This window comes from Lissotriton vulgaris, chromosome 2_1, assembly GCF_964263255.1.
Source record: "Lissotriton vulgaris chromosome 2_1, aLisVul1.2, whole genome shotgun sequence".
NCBI lineage: Eukaryota > Metazoa > Chordata > Amphibia > Caudata > Salamandridae > Lissotriton > Lissotriton vulgaris.
In genome coordinates this window covers 1,086,851,273-1,086,876,192 of record NC_141687.1, presented here as the reverse complement: position 1 = coordinate 1,086,876,192, position 24,920 = coordinate 1,086,851,273, and the positions used below count along the sequence as shown (strand labels likewise).

Here is a 24,920-nt window from a genome sequence, read left to right as displayed (position 1 = left end):
CGGAATGAGTAGAAAATGAAAAGGTATAAAGAATGAAAGTGAAGCACTAGCCTGTAAAAGGTGGCACTGAAATTCAGCACTTTTTAGCTGGATGTACATAAGCAATCAGAGAAAAGGCATTTACTCACTGTGCAATAGAGGCAATGACTGAAGTGGGTTGATCAACTGGCCCATGAGACATGCTGCGGTGGACGGAAGCAAAATGTAAATAAAGGTTAACAAACCAATTGATGAAGAAGTCTGACCGTAATCCATCTTTGTATGGGTATATATGTATGTATTTTTTTTATTACATAAGGCTAAGAAGAAAAACTAAAGCTGTCTCCCAACCAGACCTAAAAAAATAATTGCTTTCTGTTTTGCAGTATGAATTTTTCAGATACTGTCGTCAGTGCAAACTCCAGAGTGCCTCCTTGCCTCAGAGCACCAGCAGGGGTAACTTATACCTGCAGGGAGTGGACGAAAACAGGTCTACATGTTTCAGCCTGTAGACCCAAGAAGGTGTCCCAGCTTTCGTCAGGACCTAGAAATGCATCTGCTATTTATAATGATTCAGCTAAAGTTTTTAGTGTGAGAAAATAATAATGAAGTCAAGAAAAGAAAATGTATACAACATGAGTGATCATTATAATCGCGTTGATGATTCACTGGTCATACCCTTGATTTATAGATAGAAGGCCTCACCTTAACATGAAATGCAGCTCAGGGATGGGGCATCGCTCTCTCCGTCGGTCTCCGGGTGGCGTTGTGCTGCAACCGGAAGGCCTTCCACTACCTGCAGGTAAAAGTTACCCCTGGTAGTGCTCTGTTTTTAACCCTGGTCCCAGGACGAGTTTATAAAGTCACTTTTTCGTATCTGGTAGCCAGTTTTACTACTATTCGCCTCACAGTTTGTATTACTTTTTGCTGCACCCTCTACCCAACCTGATAAATCGCTTCTCATTTCAGTATTTAGTATATCCTAAAACTAGGAACAAAACATCCCTGAGCTCCTCCCTCTCAGTGATCGGGTTGCAGCCCGTGGCAGGACTAGGCTTTTCCTGTCATGAGGAGAATCCCAATGATGAAGCATCGGTGAGGGATTTTGTCCTAACAAAGGGATTCCCTAAAATGCTTTAAGAGAAAATCTCTGGATGTGTGGTTTCTTCCTCTGTTTGATAGTCCAGACCCGAGGGTTCTTTTATTGGGTGTTGTAAATCTGAGAAAGTGCCAGAATCCATGGGTGGATGCATGGGAACATCCATGCTCCACCCATGTAACACAATGCAGCGATTTGGCTGTGTTACTCTAAATTTATTAAAGCCATGGAGGGCCACACAAGGTGTCCTTGCGTGGCTTGATAAATCTAACTTAAGAGTTGTATCGCTCTTGCACCCCATTGCCTTGCGCAAGGGTGCTACAACTCTTTAATAAATTTGCCCCATAGAACTTGAACCCTATTCTTCTGATAGCATAGACGTTTAATTTCTATCAGGTAAACTGGACTTTTCCAGTGATGTTTTGATATCTTGACTCATGCTTTTGTCTATCCTTAGGTCACAGAATTATTTATTTTAAGAAGGAAATATTTTGCTTCCAACACATTGTAAGTGAAGCCACAGTTTAACAAGCGATTTCTGTCAACTTGGGCCCCTTAAACTTGATTTACTAAACATGGTCTTACAATTTCCTAACAGGGGCCTCAAAATTTTGAATTTACTGTCTTCAAATCTACGTGCTGACTTAGTTGGTGATGGAACACTCCAATCTAGCATGATGAGATCCCTATTTTCATCTTGATACCCTATTTATCACACTCATTTTTTTGTCATTTCCCTTCCACCTTCTATCCCTTTCGTTGTGGTCTGATGCATCCCAATGTATATTTCATTATAGTATAGATTTCTGAGTAACTTTTAAAGATTAAGGTCAATATTTATTAAGGTTTTACATCGCCCTTGTGGAGTGGGGGAGGGGCATTGGAAAAAAGGGTTTCTTTAAACTTACCTTCTTTGCCTCCGCTGCACACCTCTCCTCCGTCCTCATTCTGCAGCACCGGAAGCAGCCATTCTCCCAGCCTTTCTCAGTCAATTACGACGCTGCCCAAGCAGCGTCGCAACTGGTCTGAGCAGCATGTTTGCCCACCCAGGAAGTACCTGGGAACCAGGGCATGTTCTCCATGGGGCTGTGCAACACAGCCCCGTGGAGAACATGCTAAGTGTGCATGATTGTTTGTCCAGCTCAATACGGCCGGCCAAACAATCATGGGCACTTTGGTAGTGCTAAACCACTCCTCATTGCGCTCAGCCCGCCCCATTCTGACCTGGCGCCAATCCCTCACAGAAAAATAAAATGAATATAACACCTTTTTATTATCATTTTCTTTTTCTTTTTTGCACTGCTCAAACAGCAGTGGGGAAATGCTCCTCCGCCTTAGCGGAGGAGCCCCCACTGTTACCATTAGTGGCGGACCTGGAAATGAGTCAAAATGCTATGCCTTCCCAGGTGAGGTGTAACAAAGAGAAATATCTTTAGTTCTCGTATTTTTACTCTTTCTATTTGTACAGCATGTTGCTGCACAAACAGAAAGAGGGAAATTACTCCTACAATTGTTTTTGCACAGGAAGGTATCCCTTCCTGAACAGAAAGAATCCTGCCTATAACTCAGGCGCCCTTGCAACATGACACAAGGGTGCCTGCATTGGCGCTAAGCAGCCCAAAGTGTGTCAGTGCTAGGAAAGGACAGCAATGAATCATACAATGGTAAACACAGTGCACTTCTGCCCTTTCATGCAGTGCAGCAAGGTGGCTTGCTGTGTTGTGCTACATGTAAGATTGATACATTTGCCCCCCAGTTCTTGGGGAGTGTCACACTTGGCATGTAGAACTTAGGTGTTTCCCAAAAATTGCCTTTAATAATTTATGTTCCTCATTTTTCTTCTCTTTTTCTTTCTGTCATTATATATTCTCTCTTCCTTGATCATATTCTTTCATATGTTGGACGTTATCATACATATTATTGTTCTTTTATTTATTTATAAGGCTATTGTCTCGCTGCTTCATCTGTACTTGTTCTACCTTGAGAACACCCTATGCTAACTAGCTCCAATAGGATGAAACCTGTTCGCTGAGTGCTCACAATTGATTTTATGAAGTGATCCTGAATAAATAGTCAAATTGGATTATTTTACTGGCTTTTTCATTTCTCGAAGATCGATGTAAATAATTATTGACAGGATCTTCACTTAGCAAAGTTACATCAAGAAATCATGTAATCACTTAAGAAATAGAGTGAATCATTCCATAGTTATTTTATTGTATTTGCAACTCAGCTATGCATACAATACATACAGGAAAGACTGGATACATCAGACATATTGCATTGTACACAAAACAGTGTGAAGGCATCAGACAGACTGAATCAGCCACAGCACAGGGGGATGCATCAGTTAGCCTGTGTTAGACAGAGCACAAAAAGAAAGCATCAAACAAATTGGATCATTCACATGAAAGGACAAACTGAAGGTGTAGGGCATATGGCATTCGGTCGAAGATAGCAGACAGACTGCGAAGTACCAACTGAAGGTATCAGGCAGGCAGCAATAAACAGAGTACAAGTTAGGCAAGAAAACACAAGGAAAAGATACAAGACACAAAACACACAAAAGATGTCTAACCACTGGCAATCACTTGCAGTAGCAGCCCAACACATCGTTCTTTTGCTCACCATGCCACCTCAGTTTGGAGCAAGCTAAATGCAAATCAGCCTCAACTCTGCACCTCATGGGCATAATTCAGCCCGAACCGCCGGGCCAGGTCCTCCCTGAACCAGAAAACAAGCAACCCATGATCCTACCCTGAGCAACTGCCAGTTATTAGACAAATTGCAAGGATGCCACTCATCACCTTTTGTGTGTTTCAGAAGATACACAGGAAGAAGGCATGAAATAAACGTCATGGTTCATGGCTAGGGTCAAGGTTGGGGGCAGCATAGAGAAAGGTGAGTTCTTCGCCACAACTGCAGTGTGCACAGCAAGATTCAATCTTGACACCAGCCAAGCCTGTCGCATTCTTCAACCTTTAGATAACAATGAATGTAAACTCTGGTGTCAATGTGTTCCAACAAGGTTATCTCTGCAAATAAGGAGGCCTCAAAAAGGAGATACACTCAGCATAGTTGACCAATTCACAGAGCTATGCTCATACCACTGTATACAACCACATTCATTGCAGCTCATTAGCACCAGTTCAGACAAAGTTACCCAGGTATTGTCAAGAGGACGTTTTCTCATTGCCTCCTGGTACATGTTTTGGCGCCTATGTTCAGTTTGGACAGTTGCATGAAGTTGTTTTGGGTCTGGTGATGGTTCTATGCCTTTGCCCTTAGTATTTTTCTATCTCTGGGTTACACCTTTGATGGTTGATGTACATTCAGAATAACATGTGGTAAAGCCATGACCCGTAACAACAAAATGTATTCTGGCAATCAAGACCATCAGCACTGTGAAGTCACCAGTGTTAAGGCTTCTTCTGCAACCCTACTTCCGATGCCTTACTTCAAGAACTGCTCAAGCCCCAACTAAAGAGCTGCCCAGGGACATAGGGGCATATTACCAAGCAATAGCGATAATTATCGCTATTGCTAGGTTAGAGACAAAAATGTATCGCAAATAAACCTTGGTATTACCAAGGTTTATCGCAAATGCGATACAAATCGGCCGCAATGCATGAATATCACTGAAAAGTCAGCAATATTCATGCATTACCGAGCTAATGCTTTTAGCCATGTTATCCACCTCCCATTGGATAACATGGCTAAGAACTGCTCAGGGCAGGTGTTAGCTTTTGGAGATATTCGCACTTAGCGCGAATATCTCCAAAAGTTGGTAATAGGAGATAGCGATGTTAGCGACTGTTTCCAGTTGCTAACATCTTGGCATGCCCACTTTGCATGTCATTAGTGATAAATATCACTGACATGGAAAACGGGGTCCAAGATTGTCGCTATCTCCTACTAGCTGTCGCTAACTGGTGTTAGCGACAGCTAGGTAATAGGGAGATAATTTTATCTCCGCTTTCTTGGCTTTTAAAGCCAAAAAAGCGGATATAAACCCCCTTGATAATATGCCCTATAGTTCTCACTGCTAAGCTTGTGCTGACAGTGAAGCTGCCTCAATTTATCATGGACTGAGAGACACCCAGAGTTTTGGGGCACCTTACCGGAGCACACCTTCAAACACAAACACAAGTGTCAGTGTCAAACTTAACCAGGGTTTTAATCAGGGGTATACGTGGGTTGTTGCATCAAACACAAACAATGTGAGGGAAGGAGTGCTTCTGAATAGTCAAAACCATTGCCAATCGCTGTGGGTAATTTTCCAACCCATAATTTTTCACCCACAGTGCCAATTTAGAGAGTGTCACACCTTAATTAAATCAGTGCTTACCCTGTTCATCATTGGGAACAGTCCTTTCCGAACTTCCCCTGTCCCTTACTTGCTGTGCCGAAGGATCTAATCTATACCTCACTGACAAAGTCTACTAATGCCTAAACTGGTCTGGGATTGGATTTGTTCCTTTCTGGAGGGAACGTTGCCTGTTAGTTGGAATGGATGTGTGCTTTGCAGAGAAGAGTGAAAACTGATTTGCATAAGGTGGGCCTCCATTTAGTGCCGCACAATAGGAGGAAAATACTAAGGGGCAGATTTACAATAACTGGCGCAGCCCCAGGGATGTGCCAGTTATTGTGCAACACAGCTCCGCGCCCCATGGTGCACCGCATTTACAATGTGGCGCACCATGGGGCCAAAACGGCACAGATGCGTGACGCATCTGTGCCGTAAAGGCGGCACATTGCTGGAGTAGCATCGCAAGCGCAACGCAGCTCCAGCAATGCTCTGGGGGGCCCCATCTGTCTAATGCTGCGTCAAGCCTTACGCCTGCTTCACGCAGCAGGCGCAGGGTTTTGACGCAGCATTGGCCTAAAAGTGACTGAGTGAAATCTTGTAGATTTCACTCAGCCACTTTTAGGAGGCGTTCCTGCGCAGGAACGCCCCCCCCCTGCGCTGGAACGCCTCCTTATGGCGCAGGGCTATACAACGTGACGCATCTCCCAGATGCGTCACGTTGTAAATACCCTGCACCATGGCACATCTTTTGCGCTGCCGCTGCGTCACAAAAGTGATGCAACGGCGGCGTAAAAGAGGCGCAAGGGGCTTGTAAATCTGTCCCTAAGTTGGAACGCTACGTGGAGTGATTGCCATTGATTACACTATTTGCAAGCATTCCACACATTGCCTAGTTTGTGTTTGAAGTAATGACTTAGGTGTCCAAAAGTATGCCCAGTTGTGAGTTCTTTGCTCGGTATGTCACAGGCTTCAACATCTACCCCACTGATGAGGCCTAATATGATTGAAATCAGCTGGGGGTTGTTCCCCTCTGTAGGTGATCTTGCCTGGAAGGTTGGGATGGACTATTCCATTAATGAGTAGGGTCAATTATGATTTGTGTAAGGTGAGCCATTGTCTATAGTTTCACAGTAAGTTAAAAAATATGCTTTGAAATTCTACCACGAGTGATTGCCAGTGGTTCTACTGTTTGCAAGCATTCCACTCATCACGTGTTTTTGGTCTACATGGGGACTGACAAGTGAAACGCTTACTGCAACCAACAGCTCTCCATATCATCCCTTCCTGCTTCCAAGCACTGTTTTTTAAAATATGTGCTGTCATCAAAATAAAAAATACATAAATATGCATTCATTTTTTCTAATATCATACAAAAAGGTACTTATTTTAAAGGTTTATATAGCGCTGGCTAGATCCGGAGGTATCAGAGCACTTTACATGAGTATCAGACCACAATTGCAGGTTGCATCGTTACAAAGGTTACACAGTTTTTAGAGCCTGACAACATAGTGACAAGTAAGGTTGAGAAAAACAAAAAGGACATATACGTAAGGGAAAAAGCAGGCATGGGGAGAGATGCAGGGGATGGGGGGTAAGAGCAGGGGAAGTAGACAAAGAATGGAGGAGGGAAGGAGGAGGGGAGGGTGAGAGACACAGCATGGAAAGAGGAAGGGGAGGGTGACGGGGACACAAACCGGTAGACAAGTCAGAGCTGCGTCCAAAGTCCAGTAAGCTGTGATCCCATGGGAAGTGGTATCAATTTCCTATTTCTGTTACACGAGGCTCCCTATACGCAGTGGACTCTCTCAGAGGGGTCTCTGAGACTCCACAGTCTACATACTGGATCCTTCCCCAAAATGGGGAGAGGGAGTGCTTTGGCAAGGGGTGCCATACCATACCTCAACTGTGAGTGGCTCCCTAGGCGCTGTGGACTCTCTCAGCCAGTTCGCTGAGACTCCAGTGTATAAATATTTGATCTTTCCCCAACAAGGGAAGAAGGAGTGCTTAGTCAACGGGCCCAAAAGGACAGGAGGCTAGGCAGTGTAACGGGCAAGGGGAAAGATTCAGGTGCTATGGGATAGGAGTAAAGGAAGTAAGACAAGGAAAGAAAGAGTGCTAAATGGGAACAGATAAATAGATAGGAGACAAGGAAAAAGCATAGTTACAGAAATACGATGGGGGGGGGGCGAGACAGAGAGACGGGGAGAAAAACTGTGCCCAAAGTCCGGCTTGGTAGGTGACGGTCAGGGGATAAACCAAGGCCGATCTCCTCAATCGCTGAACAGAGCAGCTCCACCGGGTGTTGGACATAGTGCTCGGACTCCGTTGTCAGGATGAAGATCAGGAATACTCAGAGATTATCAGATGAGAAGGGGGAGAAACCATGGTCCGAATTGTAGAACAGAGCAGAGCCTTAAACCTGTTTGTCTACGGCTGGGTATGTGCTGAATGACAAACATATGCCCAGGGTGAGAAGTAAGGGGCAGTAGAGGGTCCAAAGTTGGCAAAATCCCCTCGATACGATGTCTGCTTTCTTCTCACCTTCCCTGGTCTTCTTTACCCTAGGGGGTTCCAGAGATGGTGGCAAATAAATGGAAGACCCCTTCCAAACCCCATTGTTCCTCCATCTTATTCCTTTTGCTTGCCCAACAATGACAAGTCCATCCAGAGCCCTACAGGATGGGCGTGAAATAAAATTACTAAAAGAGTCAATGGGCTCATTGGTTGACAAGAAGTTTGAAATTTACACGCCCAGCAATGCTGTCACGAGTCTCGAATGCAATATTCTTGGCGTAGAAGGCACATTTGATGTTGTAGTCAGTGTTCATGGTGAGGTTGTTGAACTGTACTGTCACGATTGGTTGGGTGTAGTTTGTATGAGCTTTCTTTCCGTAATAGGGAAAATACTTGAGGCTTATGATTCCATAACTATTTTCATCAGCCTAGCTGCTGCTTGGGAAGTAAGTTGCATTAAGACCATCTGCAGATTTAGGTGCTGAGCAGTTGACAGTCACGCAAGTTTGATTGGGAAACAGTGAATCTGGTCGGAAGTTGATGACCCAGCTCATCTTGATGAGGACGCAAGGTCAGCCCTTCGAATATCCGTAAGTCGGATCATCGTCACCGAACAACTGCCAAATGACGATCGGTTGAAATGGAAGGCTGTTTTGGGGTCATTCCTCGCATTGCCACTGTCATGCTGAATGTTGTAGCCGGTGACCAAGTTGCAGGGTACATTGTTTCCTACCTGGATAGAATAATTGTTACTTAACAGGAAGTCGTTCAGCGTGCTGACTCTGGCTTTCCAGTAGGAGCTGTCCGACTTGTTGTAAACAATGTCCAAGTAATCAGTTTGGGACGAATCATCAGCCCTGGGTTGGAGAGGCGGTCGGTATACTGAGGCGTGTACTCGTCCAATTGAATATAGCCGAATCCACCTATGCACTGCAAGTTGCAAATTGGTACATTCTAAAGTTTAAACAAGTGAAGTTTCAGTGTTCTGTAAGTAAGAGGAAAAAAAATACTTTTTAATCCTTATTTAGAATGAATGGGAGTACCGTATACTATCAAAATGCACTTTTTAAAGCGATTGAGCTCTTTTACGGTAAATATCCCTTTTTAGGCAAAAAGGCATTATTTTTGCAACTTTTTTTTAAGAACAAACCTGAGTTATCGTTCACAAGCAATATGGTGTGGCTGGGCCTCTTGCGCAAACCTAGTAAGTATTCCCACTGTAACTGCATGTTTATCTAATTTTGTGGTGCTTCAAGTGAGAGAAAGGCCACCAGGGCTCTCACAGTGGCTGAGAAAACCCAGGCTTAACAATATATAGAAAGTCCAGAGCAACCAACTCCAATAACAATCATATGAAACAAATCAATTCAACTCTTCTTGGTTTCAGGTCAATGTATTCTTTCGATCAATATTCTTTAGTAGTCCCCTTTAGACAACATGTGTTTAATCAGATTGATGTGTAAACATCACAGACTTCATCAGGGCTCATCCAATATATTGTCACAAATATTCCTAAGGGGTAGTACCTCTGTATCCAAATCTTATCACTAGTACCACCACTGCTCGTCAGCTGATATGTTAACCTGGGTGTTGGTGAGTGCTCCTCAAACTATCAATCCCGGAGTGGACATTGTTACCTTCGAATGATGATGATGACAAATGTGATTATGTTGAACATGATTTCCTAGATATCACGGAACTCTGCACCAAACCCAGACCAGACATTTAGGATGACACCCTGATTGAGCTCGACAGTGTACTCTTATGGCCTTATTGCCCGCTGTAGTGGGCTATAACGGCCATTAAAGGCCCGCTCTAGCACAACGAGGGCCTTTAACATGGGAGTGAGACTTTAATTCCGTTATAGCCCAGCTACGAGGGCAATAAGGCTATTAGAACATTCCATATTTCAAAAACAAGAGCGACCCATATGTCCTTGTGAGCGTGGTGTTGCATTTGAGCAAACATACAATGTTCACAAGGAACTCATTTATAAAAAATATATACATAATATGCAAGCTGAAATAACTTGCTCAGATTATTTAAAGACATATCATTCTAATTCCAACCTTCCTAATTTGATCACTGTAGAAATACCTGAAAAATATATACATTACACAGTATCATAGGAGAAATTCCTCAGAAAACCCAAAACAACAATTAGATAAAGTGGTCTCACTTCAGTCAAAGTGAGAAGATTTATCCTGTAGTCACAATGATTACCACAGATGTACTTCCTTACACATTAGAAATGGAATATTTACATTATAAGAACATCAGAGTGATTTGTGAGCCCCAGTGAAGTGACCATAACCTAACGTGGTGAGTACTAAGTAAAATGTGACAAGTAGAATAAGTTATTGGTAAAAGTCAAAAGGATGAGTTGCACATATTGGGTAATGTATTATTCAGACTCTCTCTTTACGTTAGTCGACGACGTTTTGACCCTCTCTCGATACAGGGTCTCTTCAGGACAGCATTTCTGGGGACTAATGAGGGGAAATACATCGTGGGAATGAGAAGGGCTAAGACTAATTGGCGCGCCGTAGCTTACCAGTGTCAGCTCAAGGCATCCATTTCTTGAGTGTATCCTGACAGTAAGGAGGAGTACCTATTGGGGATAAATATGAGTCAATCAATATTAAGTGGCTTGAGTGACTTAAGTATCACCTATATGAGGTGGTAAGTGAAGGTGCTTACCGGATAATATTATGTCTGTAGAAGGATGAGCTGGAACTAATGAATAAGAATCCTGCCATAAGGTTAAGGCAGGGGTTAGTATAATGTAAGTAAATACTAGCACCATGCACCGTGGATGTAAAAAGATGTGGGCAAACTCACCACAATTACAGTAATTAAGGCTTAGTAGCAAGGATAGCATCGAGGGTTTAAGTGTTGAAACCCATTCAGATACTGATGCTGGTCATCCGTATGATACTGGGACAAACTGTAAAAAAACAAGTGATAGGGCATAAAAGGGGTTAATTTAATAACAGAGTGCTACCTAAATACGAAGAGTAAAAAGGCTACTTACTCTGCGTCACCGAGTCGCGCTTCTCAACCGAGTAATAGTATTTTTTGCGGGACGCCGACATAGGCGATGATTAAGAAGCGTGTAAGCCAGAAATAGAATACCGGCACATGCGCAGATAGATCAAAACTAAAAGTGAGTATGGCAACCATCTTATAGTGGTCCTAGATGTAACGCGGAACTATGAGCATTACTAGTATTTACGTGGTATAAGAGGGAAGGTTGCACACCAATACATGCACTAGGGTCAGAAATGCAGGGTACCACATTGGATCACCAATTAATGGGTGTCAGACATGTAACGGAATTAATTATCACTTGAGTAAAGGAGAACAACGGTAGTCCCTTACAAGTGTTTAGGGTATTCAATGTGGGCCAATGTCTTTTGATGGTTTTCTTCACCTGAGTACTTAGAGGGCAAAAGGTGGTCACACACACACTCTGGTCAGTATGATTCTTCATAGTCTTTGTTAGTAGTGCCTCACGAGGGCTGAACCATGCCCCTTCTCATTGAAGTCTTCACCAATATCTTCTACTTTTGTTTTAAAAGTGTGAACATTCAATTACTAACTCGTATCATGCCCAATGGTATTGAAAAGTTTACAGGACACAATATCTTTTATGATGATTGTTTTCACATCTTTAGTATAAGGGCAATATATATTTTCTTTTATATCCAAATTAGTGCAGACGACGCAGTGCTCAGACAGTTTTTATACAACAACATAGAACAAGACACAAACAGATCCCAAGGTTGTATGTTGTTGTATATATTTCAATTTTCAATTTAATCTTTATTGTTTAGTTAATTAAAACCATAACAAGTTTCCTTTACGCTTCTAAAACAATATTTAGAGATAAAATCACATAGCAAAGGATATTCAAAGAGTAGGTTACAGCAAAATAAAATCCAAATGCTCATGTATAAAAACTTTAAAATGAGAAAGAGTAAAGAAACCAGAAAACATAATACGTTTTTTAAAAAATATTAAATTGCTTTCAGACATTTTTCAAAAGCAAGCAGAAACTTTATAGTCTTACAGTTTATTTGTGAGTCCATGAATCCAAGCAGCCAATGATCGCTGACCTGCAAGTGCGTAATCTCTTAGCCCGAAAGCAGATCTTTAAGAATAGTGTTCGCTCCTGATTTAGCTTCTTACAGTGGTATATGATGTGGATTATGTCTTCCTTTATATGACCACAGAGCCGACAGACAACAGATGTAGGATGTTTTCAGGCAGGCTCGTGGGCCAACGTTGGATATTTACCAAATCTTAGGGCCATCAACCTTTTTTTGATAAAAACTGAATAAGTAGAATCCAAATAAGACGCCAGTGTAAGTGATTTGTAACTGTTGATCCCCACCCATGAGTGGGAGTGATGGGAAAAGATTTCCTTATCAGTGATCAGTGAATGAAATTTGGCAGCTTTGTTTATTGCCTTTTAGAATGAAATAAATGGCACATTTTTATCCCAAAGCTGTGCAGTACATGTTAGTTCCAGTGCGCTATACAAGAATTTGTTTGCCTCTGATTTATTTTGTGTTTCCAATTCTTGCCATAACAATTTGTTAAGATTATTATCGGTAGCATTCATCTTAATCTGATACCATACCTTAATGCAAGTATACAGTCTGCCCACTGACTCATTCATAAGGCCAAATTCTAAGCGCGTTTGCGCTGGTGAAGCAGAGCGGGGAAGTTGAAATACTCTCTTGTAGATTTTGGTAATTAAATTGTTTAGAATGGCAGAATCCTTACCGTGCATTGCTACGCTTGCATAAGCTATGGTTGGGAGAGCTTTGCTGGCAATTACAGTTAGTAATGGTTTAAACGAAGGGCCCTCCAATTTTTTTGACAGGCTGCTGAATGCAAAGATTAAGGCTCCAGCTCTTTGAGTCAAGTAATTTTTCTGGTCTTTTAGGGTTAACTTATCATCAATAAAATATCCCAGATATTTATAACTTGATACCCTTTCCAGCCTTTTTCCTTCAATGCCGATATTGTAATCTATTGAGCGTCGGTTGGTAATTAGCATTGTTTTAGTCTTGGATAAATTCAAAGACAGCTTGTTTGCAGACAAGAAAACTGAAAGCTCTGTTGTTGTATATACTTGTTAACTGCCTGAGCACTGAATCATCTTTACAAATCTGGATATGTAGTGAGGTGCCTCTTATGTATGGTCACCCCCATTTTGTGTCCAAATGCTCATCGTTATGACTCTGATAGTACACCGGAGTCTCCTGCCCAGACCCCAGTGCCTGTGCTCTCGCCTAAAACTGTTATGTTCGACTTGGTACTCCTAAATTGCCAAACGTTTTACCCCCTTATAAGTTCCTAATATATGGTGCCAGGAGTACCCAGAGCATTGGTGGTATAGGGGTCCCCAGGGCTGCAGTAAAGGGGTCCACAGTGCTGCAGCATGAGATTGCGCCACCCTGGCAACCCATGCAATCTACTGACAGCAGGCCTGTCATTGCCAACTGCAGGAGCAGTGTAAACTGCTTGAACTAGACTGTGCCCCCACCACATGTGGCACAATCTCCTACACTGCCTTTAATATATATAAGCGTAATAGCAACAAGGGGTTTGCCCCAGGCGGCTGGACGGGGCTGAAATAAACGAAAAGAAAAGGTGTCCTAGCCGTCACATACAAATGCTGCTAAACCAATTTAACAGACTAAAGGAGTGAGAAACTGGGAAGGAGACACGTTTAGACAACTGGCACAGCGGATTCCAAAGAGACGCGATGTGGTCCCTTTCTGTGTGAACTTTAAAAGTAGCAACCTTCTTTACCACTTCCTGAATTAAGCAGAGGAGTTGCCCCATCCAGCTATTGCCAATTATTAAACTGACTGAGATCTGAAAGGAAGCATTAATGAAAACATTGCCAGCATGGCAAAAATCGCCCTTCTGAAGCCCAACTAGGCTTCCAATTAATTGGCAGCAAGCATTCCGATATCTTTAGTAAAAGCATCGCCCGACTGGCACAAATTGTGCCATCTACATTTTAACTTGCCTCTTCTCAATTGCAACATGCAAATTTATTCCTCTATTCAAACAGATAAACCACTCAACGCCCTGAAGAGAATCCCGCAAACCACTGTGGGAATCGAAACGCATCGGCATTACACAACACTGGGACTTTCGCATTTAATTAAGGCTCCCCCAGTAGAAATGTTTTATGAATGGTCTCACTACTGGGTCTAATGTTTCTTTTCCCCGTGGGTAGATAGCAGCTTCTTAAATTGGTTACACAATGTGGATGGTAAAAGATGTCCTTGTAGCTGCTCCTTTTGTGAACTAAGACTGTTGATATAATGTTTAGCTAATTGTTGTTATGTATTGTTTATTACATCACATTACCTCATCCTAAAATCTGTATGTTTCTGATTTATTTGTTGCTTTAATATGTATAATTTGTTCTTGACTAAAACATATCCACACTTTACTGACCTATGATTATATGTGCAGTAAAGGGCATAGAAGGAAGTAGCAAATAAATGCTTTAAGCCTATACCAATTGAATTGATGGCATTTAGTCCTTTAATTTGGTTTAGCAGCATTTGAATGTGATGGCTAGGACACCTTTTCCCTTAGTTTAATATATATAAGGCACCCCTAAGGAAGGCTTCCTCAGCCCAGGAGGCAGGGTGCATTATATTTAGGTATGTACATGTAAGTGCAAGCCTATATATCCCTTTGGTGGCATCCCCCTTTGAAAACCATTATGTGTGTTAGTGGTCCACTGGACAACATGGACTGCCAACTTGGCACACTCGAGATCGGCAGCTCAGTGATGGTACCACTAAAATGAGTCATGTTTGGTATCAAACAATGTGTCTTCTCAACCTTGATACAAATCATGTGCCCTGGGTCACGTGGCATGCACCTAGTGGGCACCTTAGCCGTTACCCTCTGGCTGCCCGCAGCTTTACTGTGGTCTGGCTGAAAAGCCCACGCTTCGCCGCACCTTCTGCCACCAAGAAAAGATTCTGACCTCCTGTCCAGCAGTTTGATCACTCCCAGGAGTCGAGAAAAAGGCTGGACAGGAAGGACGTCACATCTTCATCCTCCCCAGATGGCTAGCAAACTGGTACTTTATAGTGGTGAACTTCAAACACTACACCGCCTCTGATATGCATCTGGGCTGTCACCCTGAGGAAGAAACAGCCCTCCTCTTGCCCCAGGTACGCTTGCACCTGGGCCAAGTGGGATATCAGCTATGCAGGAGGTGAACAGACCCAGGTAGGCTGGCCACACCTCTAGTTTGGGCAGCCTGGCCTGTACATTCAGAATTGAATTCTGCCATCTTTAGAAGGGCAGAATTAGTGGGTTCCGGTTAGAAAAGGTGACCTACACCACGGGATGTGATCACCTCAGGGGTGGACTAGCTGTAGGGACTAACTGCCCACTGGTCACTAGCTCCCAGAACCCAAAACCCCTTCAAATCTAGGATTTAAGGGACTCCTGACACCAGAACCTCAGCTCTGAACCACTTACTTCAAGGAAGGGTCAAGAGGAGACCATTGTTGCAGACAACAGGACTTTGCCCACCAGCTCAAAGCAAAAAAGGGATAATTTGTCCCCGAAGCAACAGCCTTGGAACTGAGGGAACGATCCTTGCCCTTGCCAAAACTAAGCCCTTCTGAAGAGAAGGAACCTTGTAGAAGCCAGAAGCACCTCAGTCACCCCATGACTAGTGGCACAAGTCCCTGCAAACTGCAGGTAAAAACGCTCACTGTATCTAAAGAATCACTGGCCATCTGGCCCTCCAAGAGACCATCCAAATCCAGGTGGTCCAGTGCATTAAGGGAGTTGTGGTCTCACCTGCCGCAAAATCACAGGCTTCTACATTACTCCCTCAGACCCAGTGAAGATCCCAAAGCTTTTTGTTGGGCTTACCGTTTCTTAGGCTTGTTGGTCACCAGTCCATTATCTGGCTCCCCCACACTCTAAACCACAGCTGAAGAGAACATTGTGCAACCATCATTCAAAGTCAGCAGCTGTGACCTGTTGTATTTTTGCATTTTATTTCCTGCAGCCCGGTGTAAGCGGTAAAAACAGAACCACCCGCTGCTAATGTTCATTGCCAAGGACAGGTGGGACACCTCTGCACCCGGACTCCACGGGCTAGGTAAAATAGATCTTACTGTTGTGACCTGGTCCTGGGGTCCACCTGACCGTATCTCTATAAGGGTTCCAAGTAACTCGTCCTGCAAGTGACCGATTGTCACCAGTGGACTTTGCCATTGACCGCAATGTTATTTTGTCAATGTATTTTACTGCACTGATTTAATCTTGTTTCAAAAATCTATAACTCAGGGTATATGTGTGATATCCCATTCATTTTGATGTCTAAATTAAGCTAAACATACACTCTATTTTTATAAATTGATGTTGGATTTCTCTTGAGTCGTGTTAATGTCATATCGTCCATGTTGGTACTCTGAAATGCTTAACACATGTTCCTCTAGTAAAGTTTGACTGCTCCTTGCCACTTTACCAGGACTGCGGTTAAGATTCATTAGTGTAAATCCAAGGACCATCTTTGGTGTATTGTGATAATTTTACAAGGTAAGGCCACCCAGCCATACCACATAATATTCCACTTTCCTACAGGATATATAAGGAAATGTATATTGGGTATTCAGCCAAAATATTGAGTAAAAAAATCGAGATAAAGAAATATTGAATTTTTAATCTCATGGCCACAAATATTGTGATGCAGGAATATCATTGACAAGAATATACATTTTCTAAGGTAAGTAAAATTGATGAAAAAATGTCTATGTTGGTAATATTGTTTACAAAAATATCTATGTTGTTAAAATTGATGTGAAAATATCTATGTTGTTAATATCGCTTGCAAACATATAATTGTTAATAATATAATTTTTTTATTATTTTTTATGTATTTTAGTATGTATTTAATTGTTCATGTTATACATTGTTTAAATAGCTATTGCTAATGTTTTTTAATATAGTTTGTAAGTGAGCGCATTTAATTATTTTACTATTAAGAAAGCGTATTGGCTAAAATGAGGGGGGAATTGTTACATTACGCGATGCTGTTAGTGGGCGTCGGGGCCCTTTTTTGTCAGATTTGATTCAACAGTACGGTCCACACCATTGGGTTGCAGCGTAATTGTGGACAAAAGTCTGGAGGTTTAGTTACATGTGAGGCTTTTGTTTATATGCGATATTAAGAAGCATCTTTGTCCGTTTCTTTGGTAACTGAAATCGGACATTTTTTTAAGCACTTTGAAAGCCTGATTGGGATGAGGTGAACAGATTTGGAGAAGTTATTTTTCCCATGCACTCCGGTCATCCGTGGATCTTTTCTTTATTATTTTGATCGAGCTAGCACTGCCTACTCAGTTTGCATGTGATTTCTCAAAACGCTCGTACCTTAGTAGGTGTTCTTCGGGAAATTATGGATATAATGCTGACTTCAATGCAGGACGGTTCTAGAGGGTGAGCCGGGTGGGCCAGGCCCACCCAAACATGAGCCTGGCCCACCCAAAAATGAGCCTGGCCCACCCAAAAATGATTCTTGGCCGTGGCAGTGACATCAGCAAGGCCAACAGACAATGGCCACTGCAATTTAAAATGTTCTCTGAATATTATTTTCCTTCTTTCTTGCGTTGCGTGATTGGGCCTGGGCTCGCTCCCCTAATCACGTATCTGCATCTCCTATTAGAAAGGTGGGGTGTGTCCCCGCACACTAGTGAAGGTGCAAAAGGGGGTTTTGCAAAGGTGACAAATCCTTTTGTTGGCGCTGGATTTGTGTACCGTCCTGCTGCGTGGATATTTTATTCTTTTCAGCGCTGGTGAAGAGGAGTTTGTTCATGCGGGTTAATTTTCCTGAGCCCTTGAGCCGCTCTGACTTTATAAGGAGCAGGAAAGAGAATGTGTGGCTATTGTTGTGTTTTTTTTCATCAGTGAGCAAGACATACTTTGTGTGCTGTGTATATTTTATTTAAATCGTTTGTTTAAATCGTTAGTATCATTATCATGACGAGATCTAGAGAGAGGCAAGATGGCATCCACGAGGGTGGACGTGTAAGCTGACCACTCCTCGCATCCCCTGCTAACCGCTGCAATCGGAAGGATCTGACCGGCAAAAAGCGTTTTAGCTCGGTTATGAAAGACGGGTTTGAACTGTGTGCTGAGTGGATAAAAAACTTTCCTCTTCGGACATCTTGGTGGCGAACATCCCCCGAATACTCTGTGAAACTTACCGGACTCAGTGAGGACGCCAGTGTTTACCGCACTGCGGCGCATTCACCTTCGACGCTCCCCAGCCGGACTGCACATACCTGTGGTTGATTGACGAACCTGAGGAGCAAAGCGGTTATCGGCCGTGGGGGCTCCAACAAAGCGACAGGGGCAGATGGCGAGAGAAACGGCCAGGAAAAACGCCGTGTGATTACATTGTGCCTCGTTAGAGTTGTAAGCAGAGGATTTAAAAACTACATCGGGTGGAGAGATGCCAGTGAGAAAGCAACATCGGTGAGTTTAAGTGCCACAGCAAGCAGAAAAAACGAAAAAAGCAAGTTGGGAGTGAGCTGGTTATAGCTGTTTATAGCCAGAATTTTACATAAGCTTTGAAAAACTTTGAAAACTTTGCAAAACTTTGAGAGGGAAAAAATAAATAAAAAAATAAAAAAAGCAAAGACATGCCACCTAAAGGTACAAGGGGGAGACAGAAAGCTGCAGACGACCAGGGAGAGAGTGGTGTGTCTAAAGAAGGGGCTAAAACAAATATCAATAAGAAAAATCAACCCAAAACACCAGTGGAATCACGGAAAACTGAAAGCTCACAGTTAAATGCAAAGGCAAATGCAAATGCTAATGTGAATACAACAGGAGCAGAACAAACTGTGGTGATTCCTACTATCTTTGCAGTGGCCGCAGCGATAGAGAAGGAACGTGCTAAGGGGGCAAGTGGTATAGATACCACTGTAGAGATTCCTATAGAAATGGGCGACACAACGACTACCTGTGAAGCTGCTGGGAAAGAACGAGAGCAAGAGCAGGCTCTGGTTGATGGAGAATCTGGTGATTTCTATTCTATGTCGGAAACCTTACTGCCCTCATCCTGTGAAGATTTAGTCTCACAATACGCACTGCAAATGAGTATGGAAGGAGGGAGCCTGGCTAGCAGTTTATGTCAGGAAGATTCCATTGATCTTACAGAGGATAGTCCCTCCACTGTTCGAAATCTAAATATTGAAACCTCAGACAGCACAAGGAATGAAGTAGAGACTACTGATGGAGGGAAATCTGAAATCTCATTGGCTTTGATTTATGAATCTATAATTGCGTTGCGGGATGAGACTAGAGAAGAGCCAGAGAGTTCAGAGCATGTGCCGTAAACTCCAGAACTCAGTCCGTAGGCTTGCAAAATCACAAACAGACACTGCTAACCGGTTTAATGAGGCTGAGAATCGCATCTCTAGCTTGGAAGATGCAGTAGAACAACAGAAAGGAGTCACTGAGGGGTTACAAGGGTTAAAGGAGGACACTCTCTGGAAACTCTCTGACTTTGAAAACAGAGCTCGACGTAATAATTTGCGAGTCCTACAAGTTCCTGAAGGCAAGGAAGGCCAAAATCCCCGCAAATTTGTAGTCAACCTGTTCAAAGAGGCCTTTCCGGAACTCACAAAATCGGACTGGGACAGAGAGATCGAGCGAGCACATCGCTTTCCATATCCCGAAAAACCTACACTCTGCTGACGAGGAACAAGAATTCCGAAACACCGGTGTCCAGAGTTGGTGCTGCAACCTTGCTACGACACACTTCAACGCAATAGCGCACACGCTATTAAGAGACTGCATCGTCCATGATGCTCCTGGGGCACACCTGCTGGTGGGTGAGTCGGAGTGCGAAAACCCCCCCCTCAACACTGATTGGCTCCCCTGAGCTAGAGCTGACGAGCTCGGAACTCGCACCCGCGCCAGAGAGGTACAAACCTGAGAACACTTGGCAGCCTGCACAGCTAATCCCGAAAAACCTACACTCTGCTGACGAGGAACAAGAATTCCGAAACACCGGTGTCCAGAGTTGGTGCTGCAACCTTGCTACGACACACTTCAACGCAATAGCGCACACGCTATTAAGAGACTGCATCGTCCATGATGCTCCTGGGGCACACCTGCTGGTGGGTGAGTCGGAGTGCGAAAACCCCCCCCTCAACACTGATTGGCTCCCCTGAGCTAGAGCTGACGAGCTCGGAACTCGCACCCGCGCCAGAGAGGTACAAACCTGAGAACACTTGGCAGCCTGCACAGCTAATCCCGAAAAACCTACACTCTGCTGACGAGGAACAAGAATTCCGAAACACCGGTGTCCAGAGTTGGTGCTGCAACCTTGCTACGACACACTTCAACGCAATAGCGCACACGCTATTAAGAGACTGCATCGTCCATGATGCTCCTGGGGCACACCTGCTGGTGGGTGAGTCGGAGTGCGAAAACCCCCCCCTCAACACTGATTGGCTCCCCTGAGCTAGAGCTGACGAGCTCGGAACTCGCACCCGCGCCAGAGAGGTACAAACCTGAGAACACTTGGCAGCCTGCACAGCTAATCCCGAAAAACCTACACTCTGCTGACGAGGAACAAGAATTCCGAAACACCGGTGTCCAGAGTTGGTGCTGCAACCTTGCTACGACACACTTCAACGCAATAGCGCACACGCTATTAAGAGACTGCATCGTCCATGATGCTCCTGGGGCACACCTGCTGGTGGGTGAGTCGGAGTGCGAAAACCCCCCCCTCAACACTGATTGGCTCCCCTGAGCTAGAGCTGACGAGCTCGGAACTCGCACCCGCGCCAGAGAGGTACAAACCTGAGAACACTTGGCAGCCTGCACAGCTAATCCCGAAAAACCTACACTCTGCTGACGAGGAACAAGAATTCCGAAACACCGGTGTACAGAGTTGGTGCTGCAACCTTGCTACGACACACTTCAACGCAATAGCGCACACGCTATTAAGAGACTGCATCGTCCATGATGCTCCTGGGGCACACCTGCTGGTGGGTGAGTCGGAGTGCGAAAACCCCCCCCTCAACACTGATTGGCTCCCCTGAGCTAGAGCTGACGAGCTCGGAACTCGCACCCGCGCCAGAGAGGTACAAACCTGAGAACACTTGGCAGCCTGCACAGCTAATCCCGAAAAACCTACTCTCTGCTGACGAGGAACAAGAATTCCGAAACACCGGTGTCCAGAGTTGGTGCTGCAACCTTGCTACGACACACTTCAACGCAATAGCGCACACGCTATTAAGAGACTGCATCGTCCATGATGCTCCTGGGGCACACCTGCTGGTGGGTGAGTCGGAGTGCGAAAACCCCCCCCTCAACACTGATTGGCTCCCCTGAGCTAGAGCTGACGAGCTCGGAACTCGCACCCACGCCAGAGAGGTACAAACCTGAGAACACTTGGCAGCCTGCACAGCTAATCCCGAAAAACCTACACTCTGCTGACGAGGAACAAGAATTCCGAAACACCGGTGTCCAGAGTTGGTGCTGCAACCTTGCTACGACACACTTCAACGCAATAGCGCACACGCTATTAAGAGACTGCATCGTCCATGATGCTCCTGGGGCACACCTGCTGGTGGGTGAGTCGGAGTGCGAAAACCCCCCCCTCAACACTGATTGGCTCCCCTGAGCTAGAGCTGACGAGCTCGGAACTCGCACCCGCGCCAGAGAGGTACAAACCTGAGAACACTTGGCAGCCTGCACAGCTAATCCCGAAAAACCTACACTCTGCTGACGAGGAACAAGAATTCCGAAACACCGGTGTCCAGAGTTGGTGCTGCAACCTTGCTACGACACACTTCAACGCAATAGCGCACACGCTATTAAGAGACTGCATCGTCCATGATGCTCCTGGGGCACACCTGCTGGTGGGTGAGTCGGAGTGCGAAAACCCCCCCCTCAACACTGATTGGCTCCCCTGAGCTAGAGCTGACGAGCTCGGAACTCGCACCCGCGCCAGAGAGGTACAAACCTGAGAACACTTGGCAGCCTGCACAGCTAATCCCGAAAAACCTACACTCTGCTGACGAGGAACAAGAATTCCGAAACACCGGTGTCCAGAGTTGGTGCTGCAACCTTGCTACGACACACTTCAACGCAATAGCGCACACGCTATTAAGAGACTGCATCGTCCATGATGCTCCTGGGGCACACCTGCTGGTGGGTGAGTCGGAGTGCGAAAACCCCCCCCTCAACACTGATTGGCTCCCCTGAGCTAGAGCTGACGAGCTCGGAACTCGCACCCGCGCCAGAGAGGTACAAACCTGAGAACACTTGGCAGCCTGCACAGCTAATCCCGAAAAACCTACACTCTGCTGACGAGGAACAAGAATTCCGAAACACCGGTGTCCAGAGTTGGTGCTGCAACCTTGCTACGACACACTTCAACGCAATAGCGCACACGCTATTAAGAGACTGCATCGTCCATGATGCTCCTGGGGCACACCTGCTGGTGGGTGAGTCGGAGTGCGAAAACCCCCCCCTCAACACTGATTGGCTCCCCTGAGCTAGAGCTGACGAGCTCGGAACTCGCACCCGCGCCAGAGAGGTACAAACCTGAGAACACTTGGCAGCCTGCACAGCTAATCCCGAAAAACCTACACTCTGCTGACGAGGAACAAGAATTCCGAAACACCGGTGTCCAGAGTTGGTGCTGCAACCTTGCTACGACACACTTCAACGCAATAGCGCACACGCTATTAAGAGACTGCATCGTCCATGATGCTCCTGGGGCACACCTGCTGGTGGGTGAGTCGGAGTGCGAAAACCCCCCCCTCAACACTGATTGGCTCCCCTGAGCTAGAGCTGACGAGCTCGGAACTCGCACCCGCGCCAGAGAGGTACAAACCTGAGAACACTTGGCAGCCTGCACAGCTAATCCCGAAAAACCTACACTCTGCTGACGAGGAACAAGAATTCCGAAACACCGGTGTCCAGAGTTGGTGCTGCAACCTTGCTACGACACACTTCAACGCAATAGCGCACACGCTATTAAGAGACTGCATCGTCCATGATGCTCCTGGGGCACACCTGCTGGTGGGTGAGTCGGAGTGCGAAAACCCCCCCCTCAACACTGATTGGCTCCCCTGAGCTAGAGCTGACGAGCTCGGAACTCGCACCCGCGCCAGAGAGGTACAAACCTGAGAACACTTGGCAGCCTGCACAGCTAATCCCGAAAAACCTACACTCTGCTGACGAGGAACAAGAATTCCGAAACACCGGTGTCCAGAGTTGGTGCTGCAACCTTGCTACGACACACTTCAACGCAATAGCGCACACGCTATTAAGAGACTGCATCGTCCATGATGCTCCTGGGGCACACCTGCTGGTGGGTGAGTCGGAGTGCGAAAACCCCCCCCTCAACACTGATTGGCTCCCCTGAGCTAGAGCTGACGAGCTCGGAACTCGCACCCGCGCCAGAGAGGTACAAACCTGAGAACACTTGGCAGCCTGCACAGCTAATCCCGAAAAACCTACACTCTGCTGACGAGGAACAAGAATTCCGAAACACCGGTGTACAGAGTTGGTGCTGCAACCTTGCTACGACACACTTCAACGCAATAGCGCACACGCTATTAAGAGACTGCATCGTCCATGATGCTCCTGGGGCACACCTGCTGGTGGGTGAGTCGGAGTGCGAAAACCCCCCCCTCAACACTGATTGGCTCCCCTGAGCTAGAGCTGACGAGCTCGGAACTCGCACCCGCGCCAGAGAGGTACAAACCTGAGAACACTTGGCAGCCTGCACAGCTAATCCCGAAAAACCTACACTCTGCTGACGAGGAACAAGAATTCCGAAACACCGGTGTCCAGAGTTGGTGCTGCAACCTTGCTACGACACACTTCAACGCAATAGCGCACACGCTATTAAGAGACTGCATCGTCCATGATGCTCCTGGGGCACACCTGCTGGTGGGTGAGTCGGAGTGCGAAAACCCCCCCCTCAACACTGATTGGCTCCCCTGAGCTAGAGCTGACGAGCTCGGAACTCGCACCCGCGCCAGAGAGGTACAAACCTGAGAACACTTGGCAGCCTGCACAGCTAATCCCGAAAAACCTACACTCTGCTGACGAGGAACAAGAATTCCGAAACACCGGTGTCCAGAGTTGGTGCTGCAACCTTGCTACGACACACTTCAACGCAATAGCGCACACGCTATTAAGAGACTGCATCGTCCATGATGCTCCTGGGGCACACCTGCTGGTGGGTGAGTCGGAGTGCGAAAACCCCCCCCTCAACACTGATTGGCTCCCCTGAGCTAGAGCTGACGAGCTCGGAACTCGCACCCGCGCCAGAGAGGTACAAACCTGAGAACACTTGGCAGCCTGCACAGCTAATCCCGAAAAACCTACACTCTGCTGACGAGGAACAAGAATTCCGAAACACCGGTGTCCAGAGTTGGTGCTGCAACCTTGCTACGACACACTTCAACGCAATAGCGCACACGCTATTAAGAGACTGCATCGTCCATGATGCTCCTGGGGCACACCTGCTGGTGGGTGAGTCGGAGTGCGAAAACCCCCCCCTCAACACTGATTGGCTCCCCTGAGCTAGAGCTGACGAGCTCGGAACTCGCACCCGCGCCAGAGAGGTACAAACCTGAGAACACTTGGCAGCCTGCACAGCTAATCCCGAAAAACCTACACTCTGCTGACGAGGAACAAGAATTCCGAAACACCGGTGTCCAGAGTTGGTGCTGCAACCTTGCTACGACACACTTCAACGCAATAGCGCACACGCTATTAAGAGACTGCATCGTCCATGATGCTCCTGGGGCACACCTGCTGGTGGGTGAGTCGGAGTGCGAAAACCCCCCCCTCAACACTGATTGGCTCCCCTGAGCTAGAGCTGACGAGCTCGGAACTCGCACCCGCGCCAGAGAGGTACAAACCTGAGAACACTTGGCAGCCTGCACAGCTAATCCCGAAAAACCTACA

At 45.6% G+C, this 24,920-nt stretch overlaps 1 pseudogene; it reads right to left on the bottom strand.

The window, feature by feature from the left end:
- Positions 1-8,104: 8,104 nt before the first annotated feature.
- On the bottom strand, positions 8,105-16,184 carry LOC147731633 (sodium/potassium-transporting ATPase subunit beta-2 pseudogene; annotated as a pseudogene).
- Positions 16,185-24,920: the final 8,736 nt, after the last annotated feature.